Here is a 22,766-nt window from a genome sequence, read left to right on the forward strand (position 1 = left end):
CTCCTTAACGAGCACACCCCTCAGGTGTGCCGCCTTCTGCACGTGCAGCCACAGGTGTTGCCTATCCTCCACCCAACCTTGTCCTGCAAGGGAGGAGGTGAGGCAGAGAGCCAGGCATTCTGGGAAGCATAGTCATTAGATTAACGTAGCATGCTGGCTGCCAAAAACCTGGAATGGATCCGGAAGGGAAGTAACTTGGAAAATAAGGTTTTAGCGCTCCCAATTCATCACAGCACTGTAGTATAAAGTTCGGAGGGAAAGTCCAGTACGGGGTAAACCCCAAATCATGCCCCCAAGTGGTGGGAACGGGAGCGAAGGGAGCGAGCCGTGACAGGTTTATACCAAAGCCTTTCTCAATTAACACGAACGAAAGCCCCCCTATAATCTATAAAACACAGATATAAGCTACCTTCGGTGTGCCGGACAGTGCCAGAAATAAGATAATTAAGTGTAAACATGTTGTCGAGGGTACTATGTCCTGACCTAAATCAAGTTTGCTGGTAGGGGATAAGAGTATTCTTCTTAACCCATTTGTTAAATAACAGCGAGCTAAAGATCTTGCAGCACGTATCAGACATTGCAAGTAATATGTAGTTAGAGGGAGATGATCGTATTCCTTTTCAATGAATGGGAATAAAATAGATTTTCTCCAACTCTCTGGTATGTTACCACTTTCGCATATGGAGGTGAATAAATTAAATAGTAAAGTTGCCCATCTGGTAATCATAATATCCTCCTAATCAAAAGGAGGATGGCTGGAGTGCAACAAAACAGGAGCTAACAATAATTGGTGTTCAATATTTTCTCCAAAATAATAACTTCGAACATACCCAACCCATTCCTCTGCAGTAATACCATTGACTGCACTAAAATTATCATCTACAAGGAATTGCCTTTAGAGATATCAAAATCACCTGGAGTCATTGGTCTTAAGAATTTTAAAAATAATTCTCCAGTTAGGATTATTTACATCACATTTATAAGAGCAAAGACAATTCTTAAAGTGTATTCTAAGGGTGGTAATTGCTCACATCTTTTCCACATCACTCTATCGCGGTAGTTTGTTTAGTCATGCAAATGTTTTGACCCAAAATGTATTTCCTAGCAAAGAAGGTGCTGTAATACTTATTTTCATGTTTTTTCCTCATATATTGCGTGGTCTGACATTTAGGAATAGTCATAAGAATAGAATCAAGCATATTACAGATATCCATGGTACTCATTAATGTCAAGTCGTGGTCTTCCAGTTGTAACAATGAAAACCTCCTCTCAAATCTAGATTTTGATAGGACCATACAATTCTATCACCACCTTCATTAGCTTGTAACTTCATGTCTTTAATCGATGAAGCTGTTTCACCATTCCATTTAGAGTGAGTTTCAGGATCTTATGGTCACATAGGTTAGTATTTTCATCAGCCTTCTGTTTCAAAATATCACATAATCCTTCACTTACAAAGACATAATGAACATGAGAAGTTGTGGTGCCATTAGACCAAGGGTCCCAACTGCCCAAAGTTTTAGGGTGAGAAGGAGTAAGACATTTCAGACCATTATTTATAAACATCTCAAGCAATCCCATACCATTTCTCAGTTCAATCAGATTATTGTGATTTTTGACCAGATCAGTAGTCGGAGGTATCACAAGCATCCATCCAATCTTCCATGATGGTGGATGCTTGTTGGCAATAAGAGTTCAAATCTCCCACTACCATCAGATCACATTCAGGGGACTCCTCTATCCAACCCTCTTATGGTGTCTTCAACTAGTTTCAAAGAGACTCAATATAAGCATCCCCAGGAGAAGAATAAACATTAATAAGAAGCAACTCCCTAATCGTATCTAATCCAGATATAATGTAACTTAAGACATGAGGCAACCTGCATTATTTACAATATTACCTAAGCACAAGGGTATTACTAACAACTACACACAAACCTCCAGTGGGACGTTCAACTCTATGCTACGCGGTTAGTTAAAATCTTAAATCCATCTATCATTATCTGACCACTAACCCAGGTTTCTTGCAATGCAAAAATATCACAATTACAAATGTTGCTACTCTCCTCCTGGCTAAGGAAAGAATGGTAGCGCCCTCGTGTTCCATGACATGAACACAATTTTGTCCGTGGTAAGTAGTCGTCATTGTTCATTATGCTGTAGACTTTCAGTATGCCAAGATTCAATTTGCCTATTGCCAAGAGGATTAAGTTGTTGACTAACTTGTGATTGTGTCAAGCTAGTTGTCTTCGAAAAATGGCAATTAGATGGATCAGATGCATTAGTCAATAGCTGGGGTAAGTTAGAATTAGTGTATTTCTTACAAATCACAATCTCATAACCTTTCCTTAAAAGTAAAGCTGAATAATACCTTACCATTTTTACGATGATGGGTATACAAATAGCACAGTAGCCCAATTTTCATGGCTATATAAATCAGGTAGGCCAATTAGTTCAATATAACTAGAGGTAATCGTACCTAATTCTGGTGCAAGTTGAAGCAGTTCTAAAACATTTTTACGATTAAGAAACACACTATCAGCCGTCGTTTCATGGATTTACCCAGTATGAATTATTTACCATCATTCCCAGCAGCATAACAATCATGAATCGTATTAGAGATATAACACACAATGTCCTTCTCCTGGTCTTTTCTAACAATCTGCATATCATTATCAACCTTCTTGTCCCAAGCAATATTAACTGTGGTAAGTGATGGCAGCGATGCAGATCCTACTTAATAATCACTAGATTTGTCTTCTGAAGTAGTTATAGGCCTAGTGGTGGTTTTACCCATGCAAACATGTTTATCATTAATACATCCATCTACACGACCTTCCACCTTTTCCACCCCAACACTCTTTTTAGCCGGGGATTTGGGAACAGAGGTCACGTCATACCACCTGTCCACACTAATACAAATTACATCATCAGTTTTAGTTTTGACAAACATTCGCTATTCTTTTTAGGCAGTTTCAATATGGGCTTCTTACCATTTATTGCTTTATTTTTCACACACTTTTTATCATTACGTTTCTGGCTTGATCTCTTTCTTTTACCATAGGTAGAAGCCTCCAACACAGAGATGTCATTAGTATCAGAGGCTACCCTATCTATCGGAATAACAGTATCAGGAGAATGTTCATCCACCAACAAGGGAGCTCCTATTTCAATCTGTATATTTTCCATAACAGCACAAAGATCACTCACTGATTCATCAAAATGTACTGCTTGACTCTTATTTAGGTCTTCATAATTATAACAATTACCGTTGTGCAAAATTAGATCAACATCATTCATGATGGTTGAGCAGAGAGCAAAGGTAGCTGCAATCTCATCCAGTTTATCAGATGTACATATCAAGTCCTCCTTGGGTACTTGAGACAAGAAAGTACTTTCAAGTGTATTACTATCATAGTGAGATACTATACCTTCAGATGCTTGAGAGAGTACAGTACTTTCAGGCATGCTAGGCATGCTACTTTCCCAGTAGGATGGTATGGATTCAGCAGCAAAACGTGTTAAATCCAGATGACAGATAGTTTACTGCCAATAATATCATCAAAACCTTCCACACTTCGTCGTACAGTTTCTGCTTCTGGCAGATGAGGAATGCTCAATGATTGTCGTTTTAGCTCATAGCATTAATTAAGCAGGGAGTTTTTGTCCACCATAGAAATAGAAGCACTGTCAGTAAATGTGATAGCTTCAAAGGCTTCCAAGTTATTTATGTTAGAACCATTAATTACTGATGAGTTAGGAACTAAAAACTCTGTAATTTTGAGTTGTTCATTAACATGACCCACCTCAATTACCTTACGCGCAGATAGAAGTTTAGAGTTCTGCTGACCCGTAACCTTCTTTTGCAGTTGCGTGCACAGTGGGGAGGAATGTGATTCCACGGAGGCACTCTGCGGATTCTTTTCTTGCCCAAGCATTATGTGAATGGAGTTTAGGTGTCGTGATTGTTTAGTCAAATAGAATTTATAGCAATGGCTAGACATATTAGCTCACCACAGGATACACCGGGCTCAACAAAAACGATTTAATAAACAAAAGGGGCTTCCATCCAGCCACAAATTGGCAGTTAACTAGGCATGCATACGGGTAGGTGTAGGGGAACTCACACAATGTTCCAGAATATTAGTGAAGCTCACCCACTCTCCGGCTCCTGAACTACCAAACTGCTGGATTCACTTTTCCTACACTTCCCCTTCCCGCTCCCATTCGCACAAGAGTGGAGGATTTATGGGTCTGCAGCAGACTTCCAATCTCTAGCACAGAGCTCCCAGGCAGATGTAATCAAATCAAGATAGCACAAGCATATCCCTCAATGTATCAAGGTCCAATGCCAAACTGCTGGATTAACTTTTTCTTCACTTCCCCTTCGTGCGTGACTTTCTCCAGTGTTGAAGGATGGACAGTTTTGCCGCTAGCAAGGCTGTGCTAATCAATCTCTATTTAAGGCTAGTTAATTTTGTATTTCGTAAAAGGCATGCAGTATAACCAGATCCTTTGTAGCCACTACTAATGGTCCAGGATATTACTGTTTTCTGAAAAACAATTCCAGACCAACACCCTTGTTGGTGTAGGCATGACAAAATATACATCTACACTTGATTCCTTACGATTCTAACAAACATCTATGGCACGATTTTTAACATTGGAGACTTTGGCTTGTGTCCAGCACCAGTGATTCATTATTTTAAATTAAGAACATTTCAGTCATGCATTTCACATACCTATAGCATTTTGGTACAAGATCCAGGACAGTCGCTTCTCAGAGTATTGCAATGCAGTTATTCTCCCATCTTTCCTTTAGGATCAGCGCTGTGTATGCATTACATTTTTTGTTGATGACTGATGCGCAGCAGGCTGAGACTATTCTATTATCATTGCCCCGTTTACTGAAAATTGCAAGTGGTGTGCTGGTTAGACCATGATTAAGGCAGCATATCGCAGTGAGAAGACAGTTCTTGAATCAAATGAATTGCCATGCGTGTCTATCCAGAAGATTAAAACATGCTTGCAATGTTGGAAATTATAGTATCATAGTAGTATTCACATCGTTTATGTCCTCTAAAGACTCTGTGCCTCTTGTCACCAATGCTCGTTAATTAAACGTATAACCCGCTATCTTAAGACCATGATTATGCCATAAAGGGGCTTTGAGATACATAAAAGGGCCTATCCATATCAATGTATGTGTAATTTCCCAACTATAATTGGTACACACTAAATTAGGATTTGCACTGCTTTTCTTTATACTTCTTTACATTGGTTTGCTAGTATGATTTAATCTGAAAGAATTATTCTCCAAAGTGTTCCATCTGGGTTTATATTTGGCATTGGGAAAAAAAAGGTAGCAATTAAAGGCCAGGATGCATAATTCAACATTTGGTACAGCAAGGCCTCCTAAAATGGATGCTGCAAAACATTTAGCCATGTTTACTTTAGGGCAACGGGGATTCCAAGAACAATTTTATATTTCTTTCATCACTGATCTCAAACAAGATTTTTCTAAATGACCTGGTCACATCCCAAAATTATAATTCAATATGGGCATTATCGTCATCTTTAATGTTTGTATTTTGCCCCAAAATTATACACTCAAGGCTTTGCAGCATTCCATATCTGTAGTAATGTTCTCCCAGATGGGTTGTAGGTTATCAGGTATGGGAAACCAGCATTTAGTTCGATATCCAGATATTTTATCCTTTTGGGAGTCCATATTTGCCTTGCTCATGACTTCCGCTATAGCATTGCTTCATATTTCTGCAAATTCATTTTGCACTAAGAAAATGTGTAAAAAGCTTTTATTGGGCACACTAATCACAGGTACCATACTTTGCGCATATGTTAAGGTCTGCGGATTACCATCAGTATATAACTTTAATTTCATTACTCTCATTGGCAGATCAAGTCCTTTGAATGAACATTCTGTTGTATGGCTGCAGAAAGTGATTCTAATGCTAGGATAAGTAGGAGTGGTGATAGGGCAACCTAGGTGAATTCTCCTCTTGACGTCTAATGTGTCTGAGGAATATCCAGTGTAATATACTTTAGCAAACAAAGGGGGGTCTGGGAATCTCTCTACCAGCACGAACACAGCCCAATGACCTGTTCTTGGGTGAATAACCCCTGGGAGAGACTCTACCAAGTCTTTAGCTCACTGCCCTTTTCACAGAGAAGAAATTTCCCCGCATATCAGCCTTTGTCCTGCCCAGGGGCAGTCCAGCGCCGAAATGCTAGGCAATTCTCCTCTGAACAAGAGTACCATCAGTAACCCCATACACGTGTTTCAGCCTTGTTGGGCATCATCAGTGAGGTGAAACTGTTGCCTCTCTAAGAACAGTGAGCAAGGGGTCCACGTCTGGATTGCCCTGTTAACTTAGGGTGAAACCCAAAGTTAATGTATGCAAACAAAGGGGGGTCTGGGAATCTCTCTACCAGCACGAACACAGCCCAATGACCTGTTCTTGGGTGAATAACCCCTGGGAGAGACTCTACCAAGTCTTTAGCTCACTGCCCTTTTCACAGAGAAGAAATTTCCCCGCATATCAGCCTTTGTCCTGCCCAGGGGCAGTCCAGCGCCGAAATGCTAGGCAATTCTCCTCTGAACAAGAGTACCATCAGTAACCCCATACACGTGTTTCAGCCTTGTTGGGCATCATCAGTGAGGTGAAACTGTTGCCTCTCTAAGAACAGTGAGCAAGGGGTCCACGTCTGGATTGCCCTGTTAACTTAGGGTGAAACCCAAAGTTAATGTATGCAAACAAAGGGGGGTCTGGGAATCTCTCTACCAGCACGAACACAGCCCAATGACCTGTTCTTGGGTGAATAACCCCTGGGAGAGACTCTACCAAGTCTTTAGCTCACTGCCCTTTTCACAGAGAAGAAATTTCCCCGCATATCAGCCTTTGTCCTGCCCAGGGGCAGTCCAGCGCCGAAATGCTAGGCAATTCTCCTCTGAACAAGAGTACCATCAGTAACCCCATACACGTGTTTCAGCCTTGTTGGGCATCATCAGTGAGGTGAAACTGTTGCCTCTCTAAGAACAGTGAGCAAGGGGTCCACGTCTGGATTGCCCTGTTAACTTAGGGTGAAACCCAAAGTTAATGTATGCAAACAAAGGGGGGTCTGGGAATCTCTCTACCAGCACGAACACAGCCCAATGACCTGTTCTTGGGTGAATAACCCCTGGGAGAGACTCTACCAAGTCTTTAGCTCACTGCCCTTTTCACAGAGAAGAAATTTCCCCGCATATCAGCCTTTGTCCTGCCCAGGGGCAGTCCAGCGCCGAAATGCTAGGCAATTCTCCTCTGAACAAGAGTACCATCAGTAACCCCATACACGTGTTTCAGCCTTGTTGGGCATCATCAGTGAGGTGAAACTGTTGCCTCTCTAAGAACAGTGAGCAAGGGGTCCACGTCTGGATTGCCCTGTTAATTTAGGGTGAAACCCAAAGTTAATGTATGCAAACAAAGGGGGGTCTGGGAATCTCTCTACCAGCACGAACACAGCCCAATGACCTGTTCTTGGGTGAATAACCCCTGGGAGAGACTCTACCAAGTCTTTAGCTCACTGCCCTTTTCACAGAGAAGAAATTTCCCCGCATATCAGCCTTTGTCCTGCCCAGGGGCAGTCCAGCGCCGAAATGCTAGGCAATTCTCCTCTGAACAAGAGTACCATCAGTAACCCCATACACGTGTTTCAGCCTTGTTGGGCATCATCAGTGAGGTGAAACTGTTGCCTCTCTAAGAACAGTGAGCAAGGGGTCCACGTCTGGATTGCCCTGTTAACTTAGGGTGAAACCCAAAGTTAATGTATGCAAACAAAGGGGGGTCTGGGAATCTCTCTACCAGCACGAACACAGCCCAATGACCTGTTCTTGGGTGAATAACCCCTGGGAGAGACTCTACCAAGTCTTTAGCTCACTGCCCTTTTCACAGAGAATTGCATAGCATTTTGCATAGCATTTCGGTGCTGGACTGCCTCTGGGCAGGACAAAGACTGATATGCAGGGAAATTTCTTCTCTGTGAAAAGAACAGTGAGCTAAAGACTTGGTTGAGACTCTCCCAGGGGCCATTCACCCAAGAACAAGTCAATGGGCTGTGTTCGTGCTGGTAGAGAGTTTCCCAGACCCCCCTTCTTTTTCATAAATTAACTTTGGGTCTAACCCTAAGTTACCAGGGCGATCCAGACGTGGACCCCTTGCTCACTGTTCTTAGAGAGGCGCAGCTTCACCTCACTGATGATGCCCAACAAGGCTGAAACACGTGTATGGGGTTGCTGTGGTACTCTTGTTCAGAGGAGAATTGCATAGCATTTCGGTGCTGGACTGCCTCTGGGCAGGACAAAGACTGATATGCAGGGAAATTTCTTCTCTGTGAAAAGAACAGTGAGCTAAAGACTTGGTTGAGACTCTCCCAGGGGCCATTCACCCAAGAACAAGTCAATGGGCTGTGTTCGTGCTGGTAGAGAGTTTCCCAGACCCCCCTACTTTTTCATAAATTAACTTTGGGTCTAACCCTAAGTTACCAGGGCGATCCAGACGTGGACCCCTTGCTCACTGTTCTTAGAGAGGCGCAGCTTCACCTCACTGATGATGCCCAACAAGGCTGAAACACGTGTATGGGGTTGCTGTGGTACTCTTGTTCAGAGGAGAATTGCATAGCATTTCGGTGCTGGACTGCCTCTGGGCAGGACAAAGACTGATATGCAGGGAAATTTCTTCTCTGTGAAAAGAACAGTGAGCTAAAGACTTGGTTGAGACTCTCCCAGGGGCCATTCACCCAAGAACAAGTCAATGGGCTGTGTTCGTGCTGGTAGAGAGTTTCCCAGACCCCCCTTCTTTTTCATAAATTAACTTTGGGTCTAACCCTAAGTTACCAGGGCGATCCAGACGTGGACCCCTTGCTCACTGTTCTTAGAGAGGCGCAGCTTCACCTCACTGATGATGCCCAACAAGGCTGAAACACGTGTATGGGGTTGCTGTGGTACTCTTGTTCAGAGGAGAATTGCATAGCATTTCGGTGCTGGACTGCCTCTGGGCAGGACAAAGACTGATATGCAGGGAAATTTCTTCTCTGTGAAAAGAACAGTGAGCTAAAGACTTGGTTGAGACTCTCCCAGGGGCCATTCACCCAAGAACAAGTCAATGGGCTGTGTTTGTGCTGGTAGAGAGTTTCCCAGACCCCCCTTCTTTTTCATAATATACTTTAGCAGACAACGTTGACTAGAGAAATTGTACCTTTCTAATAAATTATTCACCTAGGCGAAATCTAGACACAGTGCTGAACATGTAGCCCTATTCCACCTTGTCAAAAGCTTTTTCATCATCTAGTGACGGAGCTAGAATGGGAAATTCACCATTTTGCATGCTCCAAAGTAAATGAAACGAATCTCTTACATTTTCTCTGGCTGTTTTACCTGGGACATATCTCACGTGTGCATGATCAATCAATCAACATTGGCAAATATGGTTGCAGTTGATTGGCTAGTACCTTTTTCTAGAGTATGGATATCAACATTTAGGCATGAAACCGGTCTGAAGTTACAATATTTCGTGTCATCTTTTCCTGGTTTTGAGAAAACAGAAATGAAGGCTCAGTTAAATTCTTTGAGTAAACCCTCATTTTTATCAGCCTCATAACAACATTTTTTCAAAAAGGGTATATTAAAGTTTCACAACTCTAATAAAACTCTATAGGGAAACCACCTTCTCCGTGAGATTTCCCCGTCACCATATCTCTCACCATATCTCTCAGGACTCTGTTCACTTCTCGTTTGGAGAAAGGAATTTCCAAGTCATTTTTCATATTGTGATTTAAGGAGTTTAGTGTGAGGAGCTCCATAAATGTTAGCCCTTATGCACCAAAGGTAGATATAGCTGTGAAAAAAATGTTTCCCATATTAAGCATCAAATATATTACTTGTATCATTTGGGTGCGTCATAAAAGGTACTATTATCAGTGATGAAATACTGCATATGAGTAGCAGTTTACTGCGTTTTAAGCTTGCTTGTTCACTCTGTTGTTATATTTCTGCTTAAGACCAAATAAAGCATATTGAGCTTTATTGGTTTAATGTGAGCATAGGTCATACATATTTCGACCAGGTTAACACATTAGTTGTATTCCCTGACTTTGGGGAGTTGTATACGCCAGGGTTCAAATGACCCATGAGCCAATAAATGTCATTAAGGATTCCCATGTTCCTCTGAGATGCGAGTTCCAATTTATTCTATTTATCTGAAAAGGCATCAGAGACCAGATGTCAGTCAACTCCCAAAATGATTGTATTGACCCAATATCAGTTAAAAGTCAGTTTAAATATGAGAAAAACAGCTTTGAGTCCAACAGCGGTATTTAAAGAGCCTAGGACTAATTAGCGTGAACCCAAATTGAACTTGGCTAGAATAATCTGCCCTTCACTGTCTTGCCAGGATTTGAACAATGTATCTGATGGATTCATGCAAGAGAATTGGCATGCCATCTCTTTTCCCCATTTTCTCACCTACACCATTGTAAAATCAGGTCCTACCCAGTCTCTTTGAGCATTTGCTGCTTATGCTTCAGTTAAAAGCATCTCCTGAATGAACGACACATTCTGCTTCTTTGATTTGAGATATTGTAAAAATGTTTTCCTCATAATAACATTATTGAGGCCATTGACGTTCATAGAGAGACGATTAAAGGCAGACATTTCTACAATTTGGGTGGATATGTGTCTTTCATGTCTTCATCAGAATAGAAACAAGGAGAAGCAGATTCCACATTCTTTCTGTTCTCTGTCCACTCGTCGCAGGAGTTGGCAAAGCCTATTTTTAGCTGATGTAAAAAGAAAAATTCCAACTCCAAGGTTGAAACCTGTTCAACAATAAAAACTTAACAATTTTGGAAGAATCAACAGCCGTATCCACTGAAGCATCTTTTCTGGGTTCTTGGATCCGATGTAGCTTCTTCATTTCCTAAGTTTCCACGAGAGACTATACGCAGTATATGGTATATCAAATGGTGAATGACACGCTTCAGGCTAAGTGGGCCTCATTCTAAGTCTTGCGGTCCAGAAAAAAGGATGCTGGTAGCAACATACCAGCACCCTTTTTGGGACCGCCAGACTACAACTATGCCTGCAGGGGCCGTTGCTCCCAGCAGGTCTAACCTGCTGGAGGCACCAGCAGGCATGGTTTTCACTGAAGCAAAGGTGCTGGTGCTTCTGTATTCCCATTCCCGTGGAGTCCTATGGGACTCTACAGGAATGGGGATTTACACCTTCCACCAACTTGCATTCTGGGCCACCGGGACTTGTCCCAGTAGTACCGGGATATCAGGTGGTGGAACGGTGTTACGAGTTTAGCGGCAATCCGTCAGTAGCACCAGCGGGTTACCAGTGAACTCGTAATGATGCCCAGTGTCATGAGAGTGGACTCACTGGAAAACAAGTTGATGAATATTTTAAAAAATGATTTTCCGATTTCATTAGAGAGATGAGAACCATTTGAGTTTTTGTCTGTATTCTTTAAAGGGGTGTGTGATTTGTCTCTCGCACAGTCTTCTTTTGCAGTGAGAGGTGGAAGGGATGTGTGCGATGAGGGGAGCCCTATATCTCGATGAGTCTGCTTGTAATGGAAGCATTCACATCTCTCTTCTGCTACTTTCATTAGTTGATGCCCTTGCGCATTTATTGGGCCTCACCACAAGTTGGGTGGTGAGGTAAAAAAGTGGTTGGATTCCGTTTCTTAGCTGGTTTAGCTCGTTGCAATTTTCTTGTACCGCAGAAGGCATGCAATGAACAGGGGAGGTGGGACATTTTGTGAGAGCTTGAATCCCGTAATTTAATTCTTTGAGACATTTGGACATAAAGCTGTGTGTTGATTTCCATATTAATTAGATTAGGTAGTTATTTAGGAATGCCAAGAAGGTGAATATTGTTACATCTACTTCAATCTTCCAAATCTATATTGGATTCTGTCAATTCACGCACTTGCAGGTGCAGATGTTCTAGACCTTCTCGTCTGCTCTCAAATGCTTCCATTCCACTCTGCCTTCCACATCAATTAATCTGCCTGCCTGAGACTTTAGTTCCTCCGCGAGGAACACAAGGCATTCATGTGTGTCTGACATGCAGCTATGTATGGAGTCCACCGCAGCACGCACTGCAGACTCTGCATGAAGAGGTTCTGACAAAACCTCTGACATATTTAGTGTATCGTTCCCATCCAATTGTCTTGTGGGCTGTGCATCTGCAGGTGGTGATGTGCATAGTCCTTCTGAGCTAGTGTGTCAATATTGCAAGAGATGATCAACGGTGCCCACTTTAGAATTGGCACGAGGGTTGAATGCTGGAGGGAAGATATATTGCAATTCGAATCTAGAAAAAGGATTTAAGAAAACTGATGTGGGAAGATTGGAGAGGATCTTAGCGCGATACTGTCTATATGTTTGCATGAGATAGTGAGGTCTGGTTAACTCAGCCTGTCACAGCGTGTGCGGGCATGAGAGTTAACCCACTGTTACTCTGGGATTGCTTCGGTTAAAGAATGATGCCACCACGCTGTCTTCACCAGTTTACTTGTACAGGTTTTTTGCCTGGTTCATTAAAGTATAATCTTACAAAGTGTCCAGTATGTGACACGTGTTTCGGCCGGTGGCCTTCTTCAAAACTGGACTATAACTGAACATACAATGTCATCCATTCTCGATTTGAGATGTAATTAGATTAAACACAAACCGTATAATCACATATCAGCATAAACAATGGAATACGCGTTGCTGTAGTTAGAACATAGAGACAGAGATTGGAGGGGTTGGGCCAGGGTAGGATAAGTTAGGTAATTCGATGAGAACACCAAAGAAGCAAAATAAAGAATCATAGGTAAAATAAACCTTTGGCATTGTAAACATAGAGTCAAGTGTTGGTTTTTGCATTTGAATTTTTTGAAGTATACACACAATCAAAAAGTTAGCTGGATATGCCACCTGTTTTGGTATTCTTCCTAGCGTATCGATTGAATTTGTATATGTGCTAGCATTCAAATTAGTTACTCTGTATTCTGGCACCCTACAAAATAATCAGTTTAGCCTGACCCTGCATTAAATAGCACTTTGTAACCCTCCTAACTCTTGCATGTGAATGGTATACCTTATACCATCTGGGTTTTAGTGGTTGCACCTGGTCCTAGGTTCCATTATTCAATGTCCCGGTGTCCAATCGCCATACCTGTCGGTGTTAACAAGAAAAAAGAGAAGGAAGTGCCTCATAATTGTGCTCGGATTTGTTTTAATGTATTCCTATAGTTACTTGTAGTTGTACTGAGACTTGGTCAGAAAAGGTAAACAGTGGTTTTGCAGAAGTGATCTCTCCTAGTAGTCTCTGACAGCTATATGAAGAGACACTGCTTAATAGCACTCCAAAATGTTTGCCATTAGAGAAACAAATCTTTTTTCTGTATCTACAGGTAAAGTCAACGGACCATACTGATGTCTTTCATATTTTTTCTCTGCCTCCATGTCTACAAGGTCCTCTTCCACAGATACTGCTGATAACATTTCTCTTTCCTTTTGACCAGCCCACTGTGGTGCTACAATTTGGCACTGCATGCTTTCCATCGCACACCAATTTCCTGGGCTGGTCAGTGGCATTCCTAAAGACACAAGTGCCATTTAAATCAATGTCTAGAAATCTATGCTGATTTATCCTGGGGCATTTCCCCCTCTGTGGAGCTGCACTTCAGACTGAGTGGTGTGCCACAATTATAGCTAAGGCAAAACCTGAGGCACGTTTTTCATGTGTAGCACAGGGGATTGTGGGCATATTGGCACATTGCTAACCACTGTAGCCCTTCCCCATCCTCAAGGGGGGCGTTTTTGAATCGTGTAGTGGAGTGTTATGCAAAACTAGCAAGAATCTTTTGTATGCATACTTATTCATTTTAGATGGACAGAAGAACCTACAAGTGGAGAACTTCACACAATGGCAAGCGCGCGCTATTGTGGCAAGAAAGAATGAAGATAGCAAAGGTCTTAGCTTGTCAATAGTCACCTGCATACTTTTTCAGGATAGTGGCTATATGTTTTTATACATTTCAATGTTTAAATATTGTAGATTGTAATGCTACAAAACAATAACGTGAAGTGGTCTGACCAAATATTGACTAGAGTTGGTACTAGAGAGTAACATCCTGAAGAATGTTTTATAGTGAAAGATAAAAACAGAAACATGTTGATAATCATAGATGATATATAGTGAGCTTAGCATCCGAAGAGAAAGGCATAGTGATATGTACCAAGTTATCTTAGCTCTATTAATGGCCAAATACTTTACATTTTAATCATCTGGGTATACTTGGTTTAAAGATGAAAAACAAGGAAGCTTAAAATTCCACTTCAGACATCCCAAATAACTATATTGTTAACTAAGTAGTGTGAAGATGACCACGTATGATTGACTGTCATGAAATAATTTGTCCATTTGTTGTATTGTGACCATTGAATATTGCCTTGCGTAGAATTGTATGTTTTAATAACAAGGGTGGTGTCAGTTTGTAGGTGATAGTCATCAAGCAGGTTCCCTATAAAGGGATTGACCACTAGTATTACGACAGTAAAGAGTAAGTGCACGACCTGAGATTCTTCCAAGTCTTAAGTCAGTACCAGATCTGTGACTCTGCAGAGTGAAGAGTAAGTGCTGAGTGTTGAGATTCTACAGAGGGAAGAGTAAGTGCAGAAAGCTGTGAATCTGCAGAGTGAAGAGGAAGTGCAGAGAGTCGAGATTCTGCAGAGTGAATAGTAAAAGCAGAGACCTGTGATTCTGCAGAGTGAAGAGTAAGCACAGAGAGCTGTGATTCTACAGAGTGAAGAGTAAGTGTAGAATCGAGATTCTGAAGAGTGAAGAGTAAGTGCGGGGAGCTGTGAGTCTGCAGAGTGAAGAGTAAGAGCAGAGACCTGTGATTCTGCACAGTGAAGAGTAGGTGCAGAGAGTTGAGATTCTGCAGAGTGAAGAGTAAGTGCAGAGAGCTGAGAGTCTGCAGAGTGAGAAGTTAATGCAGGCTTATGAGATGGCACACAGTGAAGAGTTAGTGCAGGGAGGTAAGACTCTGTACACCTACGAGTACGTTACAGGAACACGGATTTCATACTAGGAGGAATAACTGCCGTTATCTGAGCTGCTTCTCGTTTATGAGTAAGTGCAGGGACATACAATTCTGCAGAGTGTGAGGTAAGTACATGGACACGAGGTTCAAATCAGAGTCAAAAGTAAATACAATGACCTTAGATTTACCACACTAAGAAGTGTCTACTGGGACCTGAGAGTCCACAGGGTGAAATGCGTGTGCAGAGGCCTGAGATCTCACACAGTAGAGAGTATGTGCAAGGACCAGAGATTCTGCTCCTGAAGTGTGCCAAGACCTCAAGGTCTGTAGAATGACGAGTGGATGGTAGGGCCTGACGTTTCACCCAGTACAGTGACATAAGATTCTGAAGAGTTAGGGGAACTAAATGCAGAGAATTTACATTCTGCACAGTGAGAAGAAATGGCACGGATCAAAATAGTAAGTATGAGATTCTACACAGTGAGGAGCATGACTTTCTGCATTTTTTGAGGCGTTGTTGGGGACCTGAAATTCTGCACCTATTTAAGAAGTGGTGGAACCACAGAATCCATGCACAGTGAGGGACAAGTGCAGGGCTCAGTGATTACCGACAGTGACCTGAGTTTCTGCACGCAGCAAGCAGTAGAATGGCAGAACCCTGAGATGTCCACGTTGTGAGGAATAAGTGCCAGAACCTGAGATCCTGGGCACAGTGAGGCGTATCTGTAGGCACTCTACATTGAGTTCATGGATGCGTAAGTAAAGACACTTCAGATCCCATGCACAGCTGGGGCTCAGAACAGCTTCTTTAAATTCCACATAGTGATAAGGAAGGGCAAGAACATTATATATTGGGCGCATTCACAAGTAAGTGCTTGGACCTGAGTTTCAACGCAGCGTGGGGCAAGCGCGCCCATCCTTGTTTCTTTTCTTGTAGCTCTGACGCCTGCTGGCATGTAGCGCTTTACAAAAATTTTAAGAAATAAATAAATACTCGAACCTGAGATTTGGTAGCACGAGGAGCAAGTAAACATACCTAAGAGACCATTCAGTGAGGTGCAAGCACCACAAATTGTTAGCAGTGTGCACAGCGAAAAGAGGGAGTGTCTAAGCCAAGAATTCCATGGTCAGTAATTTAGATTCCATGCACACACTGTGTGGTGTGTGTGCGCAGCAATGTGAGATTATGCACTTTGAATAGTAAGTACCTGAACGTGAGATTGCATTCAGCGAGCATTAAAGGCAAGCACCCTAGATTTTGCAGAGTATGGAAAGACTCTGTTGGGACATGGAACTTCACAAAGTGTGATTATGAGGGAACCTGAGACTCCAGGTAAGTGCAGGAAGGTAAGAATCCGTGCAGGGGCCTATGTTTCTACACAGTGAGGGATAAGTGCAGCGCTCTGGGATTCGGCACACTGAGGGCAAGTGGACAGGCCTACACCCCCATGCACTGTGAGGGAGGAGTGCGTGCAGGACCCCGAGTGTTCCCGCAGCAGGCACCCGAGGGATCAGCGCTGGAGCTGTGGCCTCGCAGCTGGGACCTCAGAATCAGAGAGTGCTGTGTGTTGCTGCGTCTCTGCGCTTGCACTACGGCCCGCGTTCACGAGATCCGGGCCCGCGCTGTAAGTGCGTCTAATCTGTAGGGAATGCAAGCGTTTGATCCTCTTACCGAGCCCAAGAATTCGGCCTTGCCTTATTTCAGAAACCACATCTCATTTACCTGCATATCGACCCATGTGGTCTATCTCATTATGTGAACAATGCATTTTCTATGTGGGTGAGAAGCAAAACAAACACCAGAGACAGAATGAACACACATCGGGAAGGCGTCCACCACAAACAAAAAAAGGGACACACCCGTTTGTGATCATTTCACTGGTCCGGGATATGGCTTGAGGGGTTATGCGTGATAACCCTACATGGGAATTTTAAAAGGCTGCGAAACAGGAAGAGATGTGAATTTAAAATGATACAGAGATTTGATACTCTAAAATCAGGACTAAACGTGGGTAGTGATTGTATTGCTTGCTACCCTAAATGGCATTCTTTCCACCACTCCGGCCTCCAGCTTGTCAGTTAATATAATTATTTATTTATCAGTGCTGGTGATGCACTAAAACCCAAGGACAACTGAACGCTCTTCCCACAAAACCGATCAGGCGGAATGTTGATCTAGAAATAGTCAACTAGATGTGTCATCATGGCAACCAGCGTTTTCCAGAAATGGCAGTTTCTAGAACCTGGCAGCACATTTCCAGAAATAATGGAAGCATGTTTGTGTGAGGGCCACGAGGAATGCTCTCAGAGCCCTTGAAGTGTGGACGACAGAAGTGACAGGTAACGTTTTTCAGGCACCCTATGTGTACCCCAGGCACATAGCCTGGGACTGCCATTCTAACAGTCAGAAGGGTCAGAGCCAAGAATTGTCTGTGTTGAAGATGAATGCGGGAAAGCACGGAGGGAGAGACGGAATGGGGGAAAAGACCCTAAAACCACCCTACAAGATCCATGGGTGCATTGACTCTCCATGGGGGCCAAGTCCCTAATGCACACTGTGGGAGACGTGGCAGCTGTGTGATGTCAGTGCATTGGGTGTGAGGTGCTTCCATAAGCTTAAAAGTGGGTACACCTAATAGAAACTCTACAGCGACACCTCTTCTGCTTCTTTGTTTATGAAATGCATTGAAACCTGCTACTAAACTCAAGGATGTTGTTTTCTCCCATCCTGCTAGATACCGAAAACAGCAGCGAGCCAATGAAATGCTAGTATGTGCGCAATGGGGCACTTTGCATTTTCTGACCTTGTTGCGTAGGCAATCGTTCTGAATTATGAATACTTGTTCACAATAGCTCCTATAACTGAGCACTTCTATACCTTTCCATTGCTAGGCACATGTACGTATGAATGTCATACAACATTTTAACAAAGTGTGAAAATATGGGTTTTTTTTCCACTGAAGATTGTATACTGCGCCAGTGACCACTAGAATGATTTTACGACACTGGTATCTTGTCCAAGAAAAGGGAGTATTGTGCCATCTCCTGGGGTTAATCAGGCTGGAGTCTGTGGAGGAAGAGGAAAGGAAAACAGGTCAAAAAGTGTGAGGAATGGAGAAGCAGGAGTAGGAAAAGGATATCAGAACTAAACAATTGGGGCGATGGGGATGAGGTAGAGCGAATTTGATTGTGGAAGGATCAGTCGGAATGCTGATCTAGAAAGAGATATGATATGATAGGTTATTTATAACGCCCCTAATACCCAGAGGTTTCTAAGCGCGGACCCGGGGATCGAACCTGTGTTACTCTGTGTCGCCTTGTTTCCATGGTGAGCATGTTGCCCCTGAGCTATCCTCCCAAGAAAACAAGCATTTTCCAGTAACGACAGTTTCTAGTACCATGGAAAGAAATTCTAAAAATAATGACGGCATGGTTGTGTGATGGCTCCAAGACGTGCCTTGGGGTACCTTGAAGTGTGGAGGCCAGAATTGTCAGCTAGTGTTTTTTAGGCACCCCTAGCAAACTCTAGGCATTATAACCTGGAACTGGCACGCCAACTTTCCGAAGGGACAAAGCCAAAAGTTGGCTTTGCCAAAAGGTGAATGCGGGGAACCGAGCGATAGAGGGAATACGATGTTAAAACCACCCAACAAGAGATATACATGCATGGGCTCTCCATGAGGGTGAATTCACTAATGTGCACTGCGGGAGAGGTGGGAGGCGTGTGATGTCAGTGCACTGTGTGTGAGGTGCTTCCGTGTGCGCCACAGTAATGGATTCTCTTTTTTATATCTAGGACCGTAACTCTTTTCAATTAAATATTTACACCATCAATATATAGATGCATAGAAACACTACATGGGTGGTTTCTGGAAGAAAAAGCACAAAGACAGGTCATGCAAGTGCACATTACTCACTCCTCGTCGTCACTGTCGTCCGTCTGGCCCGTTGATGATCTTGTAGTGGTTAGGAAGCTGTGGATCATCTGTTGGCAGGATTCGGTCAAAGTTTCCTTCTTCCCCACCACCAAGCGTTTCCTGGAAAAGAGGAGCACATCTTTAACGCAGCACAGGATTCTCCAGCAGGCCTGGATATCTCGCTGTGCGTGCGTCCCTGGGAACAATCCCTACAACACTGACTCGGCAGCAATATTTGTTGTAGGGATCAGGTCCCCCAGCTCTGTGGATAGGTCCCTCATCAGGTCTCTGGCGTAGGTGCAGTCCAAGAAGAGGTGGTACTTCATCTCGTCTGCTGTGCATCCCCTCGCGCAGTCCCTGAAGTGGTTCAGTCCTCAGGCGTGCATGAAGGCTCGCACCGGCAGACCCCCTGGACGGCCATCCAGGCAATGTCTTTGTGCTTGTTTAGTCAGCCTCTTCGATGCGATGTGCTCCCACATGCGCTCTGTGGTCGCAGAGGGTAGGGTACTGATCTGCTTGCATACGTCCCTCTCACTGATACGTGTAAATATTTTTATTATGATGGAAACATATACTGGAAGTAATATAAGCAGTGAACATTGTACAATTGAAAACAAATACTTTATTATATTAGTACAATCAAATTATTTCCTTTTTTGATTTTTTAATTGCCCTTCAAAATGTAAAATGTGTGTTTTTTCCTCTGGCCATGCAGCTCTTAGCAGCAGCTCTTAGCAGCACCTGAGTGAGACAGTTATTTACAGAAAGAGAAAGACCGTGCACAGAGTGAAGAGGCGAGAGAGGGAGAGAGAGAGATAGAGAGAGAGAGAGAGAGAGAGAGAGAGCGAGAGAGAGAGAGCGAGAGAGCGAGAGAGCGAGAGAGCGAGAGAGCGAGAGAGCAAGATCAGTGTATGACACACCAGGTAAAGCTAGCTGAAATTAAACTATGCATTAGAAATGTTTGCTGCACCCCATCTCTCTGCACACATATTTGAAAATGATCCACCAAACCTGCACCTAATGAGTAAACTCCCATCACAGTGGATTGGAAAAGTAGTGCTCATTGCTAAACCCATCGTCTTGATTCATACAGAGGCTTCTTTCAAAAGGAGTCACATGGAAACTCTAAGGAGATGATGCAACCTACAGTACCTGTCATCAACAATTTTAATATTGGCCGACACACACTGCATCCTTTGCCTCGATGCAATACCTTTTATCTCATAGAGTGTCCTCTGCTTCATGGATTTCTTGTTTCCCTTCACCAACATGCCTAAAAAGAAAAACCCTCCATGTCTCTACAACCTAGTAAGGTACTAGATGGAAACAGCGTTCCATATGCTCAATGTTTTCCCCCTGCCGAGTGCACGGTGACTGACAGGTATGTGTTAAATCTCATGTGCTCTTCTGTGGGCTTCACTCACACAGTGTTAGATTGGGAAGTGGATACAACATGGCCCTCAGAATGAGGAGCCGTCAGGCGAGCTGAGTTCGACTACCACCTGCGCCAACACTTTTTTGGAATTGGCGCTGTGATTTGATTTATTACAGTATTAAAATAAGCAAGCTGGTGTCATAAGCAGTACAATAAACAAACAATCTTGCTGCTTGGAAATATCAAGTGTGGGATAAACTCCTTAATATTGTAATGGTGTAATAGGCAATACAGTACTCTGGTGGGCAGATGGGCGCTCCTGTAATATGGAGATATTAACCTCCATTGCAGCGCCTGCTACCACCTTCGGCCACTTGGAGAGTGCCTGAGTCGAGTGCATGGTGATGTCTGGTGAGGTCTTTAAATGTTAGATGGACATCCTAAGTGCTTGAGCTGCTCCTCCCTCACTCCCCTATCCTCTCCTAGCACTTCACACCTGACTGCAACTGGAACCCGTTTAAAAAGGTTCAATGTACAAACAGAGGCAGTAGTAAGCACTCTGCAGGAGGTTACCATCCTCACCCAAACGCCCAAACTTTAAAGGTATTGTTTTTTCCCCTTAATTGTTATACGGTTTAAAAAACCTTTAACAATACGAATGATCAAGTTTCAACAAAAATGCAAAATTCAGTGCATTATTAAAATACAAAAAAGCACAAAAGAAAAAATTAAAAAACTAAAACATACTTGACAATCATGCACCAAAAATACTTACAATTCATTCTAACTTTAAAGATTGTATAAAACCTGTAACTGCCAGCACCACAGAAGTAGTTCTACCTGCCAAACAAAACTGCATTCAAGAATCACATTGCAATGTAGTTAAGATAATAAAAAACGTCTAAAATGTACTTCACGATGATCCCTTAAGTGGGAACAAGATGTTATCAAATGTTCCATGCTCTCAAACCACAAGACCTACATTCACCTTGATCAACCAATAACATCTTATAACTTATCAACATTTCTTTCGTTTGAATTTGATTCATACAAAATCTGAGGAATAGTCACCTCACTGCTCTAGTTGGATATGTAGCTAGATAAGGAGCAACTATTCCAACAGATTTAAAGTCCGATCTTAAATGAGTAAGTGAATCATATAAATGAATCATCTTGTTTGCCCAATTCCTCCTATAAAGTAGTTTTTTCAGACTTACTTGGTTCTCCTTGAAATCTGCTACTTTGAGGGCCAGATCAGCAAGCAGAGTATCACACGCATAAGAATATTCCTGTGTAAAAGGCTTCTTTCCATTAGACATCAACGTGTTGAGTTCATTATATAGGGAGGGAGTGCAAGGAGGACACAGAAACATATAATAACGATAGAAACCTTCACTGGGCACGGCCTCTAAGTGAAAGTAAACCAAGTTCGGCTCGAATGGCAGCCAAAGGAGTGCCCTGAGAGACTTGAAGAGTCCTCCTCCACAACTGGCCTTCTAGGCACCAGAGCAAATATAGTGCCCGATAATGGAAGTATCTCAAATCCATACGGTATTTTAGGGACCATTATTCCCTCATAAAACTTCAGTGAGGGGAAAATTGAAAACCTCCCATATTTAGTGTCCACACGGATTAGTTGATTGGCCAATGCCATTCCCAGCAAAAAACAACCATTCCTTAACAAAGGCTACATTCTGTTTCACAGACATGGGGAATCCCAAATAAAGAAAGCTCTTTACTTATTCAAGGGTCTCGTGTTTGATATGCCTCGTAAATGATTTAGGTCAACATTTTCCAGAAAAATGCATTACTTTAGATTTGTTAGAATTAATTTTCAGTTTGTGTACCTCTGCAAAGTTAGTGAAAGCCGACAAAAGATGTTGTGATCCTATCAGAGTCTGATCCAAAATTAAAGGAGCATCGGTATACGCTCTCCAAAGAAATTTCAAATCTTGGATCTTTGGAGTGGCCAGGGCAGCTAGATTTAGGTACTTGCCAATATCACTGAGATAGAAATTAAACAGATTTGTTGCAAGTACACAACCCTGCCGAACCCCTCTAAAAGTTGGTATACTCCTTGACAAGTTGACATCATGGTCTAAAACAACCTGTATTTTAGAGTTGGAGTATCACCCAGTAATAAGTCGTAGCAAACCCTGCGGGTATCCCCATTTCAAGAGCTTATTCCACGACAGACCACGATCCACAGCATCAAATGCTACTGAGAGATCAATAGTTGCCACATATAATGAATCAAATTTATGATAATCGACTTGTCTAGTGACTAGTTTCAATACAAATTCATTCAACGTGGTTGTGTGATGTTTTCAAAAACGAGTCTGCCATATAGGTATTCTGTTGACTGACTTTTGCCAT

This window comes from Ambystoma mexicanum, chromosome 1p, assembly GCF_040938575.1.
Source record: "Ambystoma mexicanum isolate Mex_15411 chromosome 1p, UKY_AmexF1_1, whole genome shotgun sequence".
Classification (NCBI taxonomy): domain Eukaryota; kingdom Metazoa; phylum Chordata; class Amphibia; order Caudata; family Ambystomatidae; genus Ambystoma; species Ambystoma mexicanum.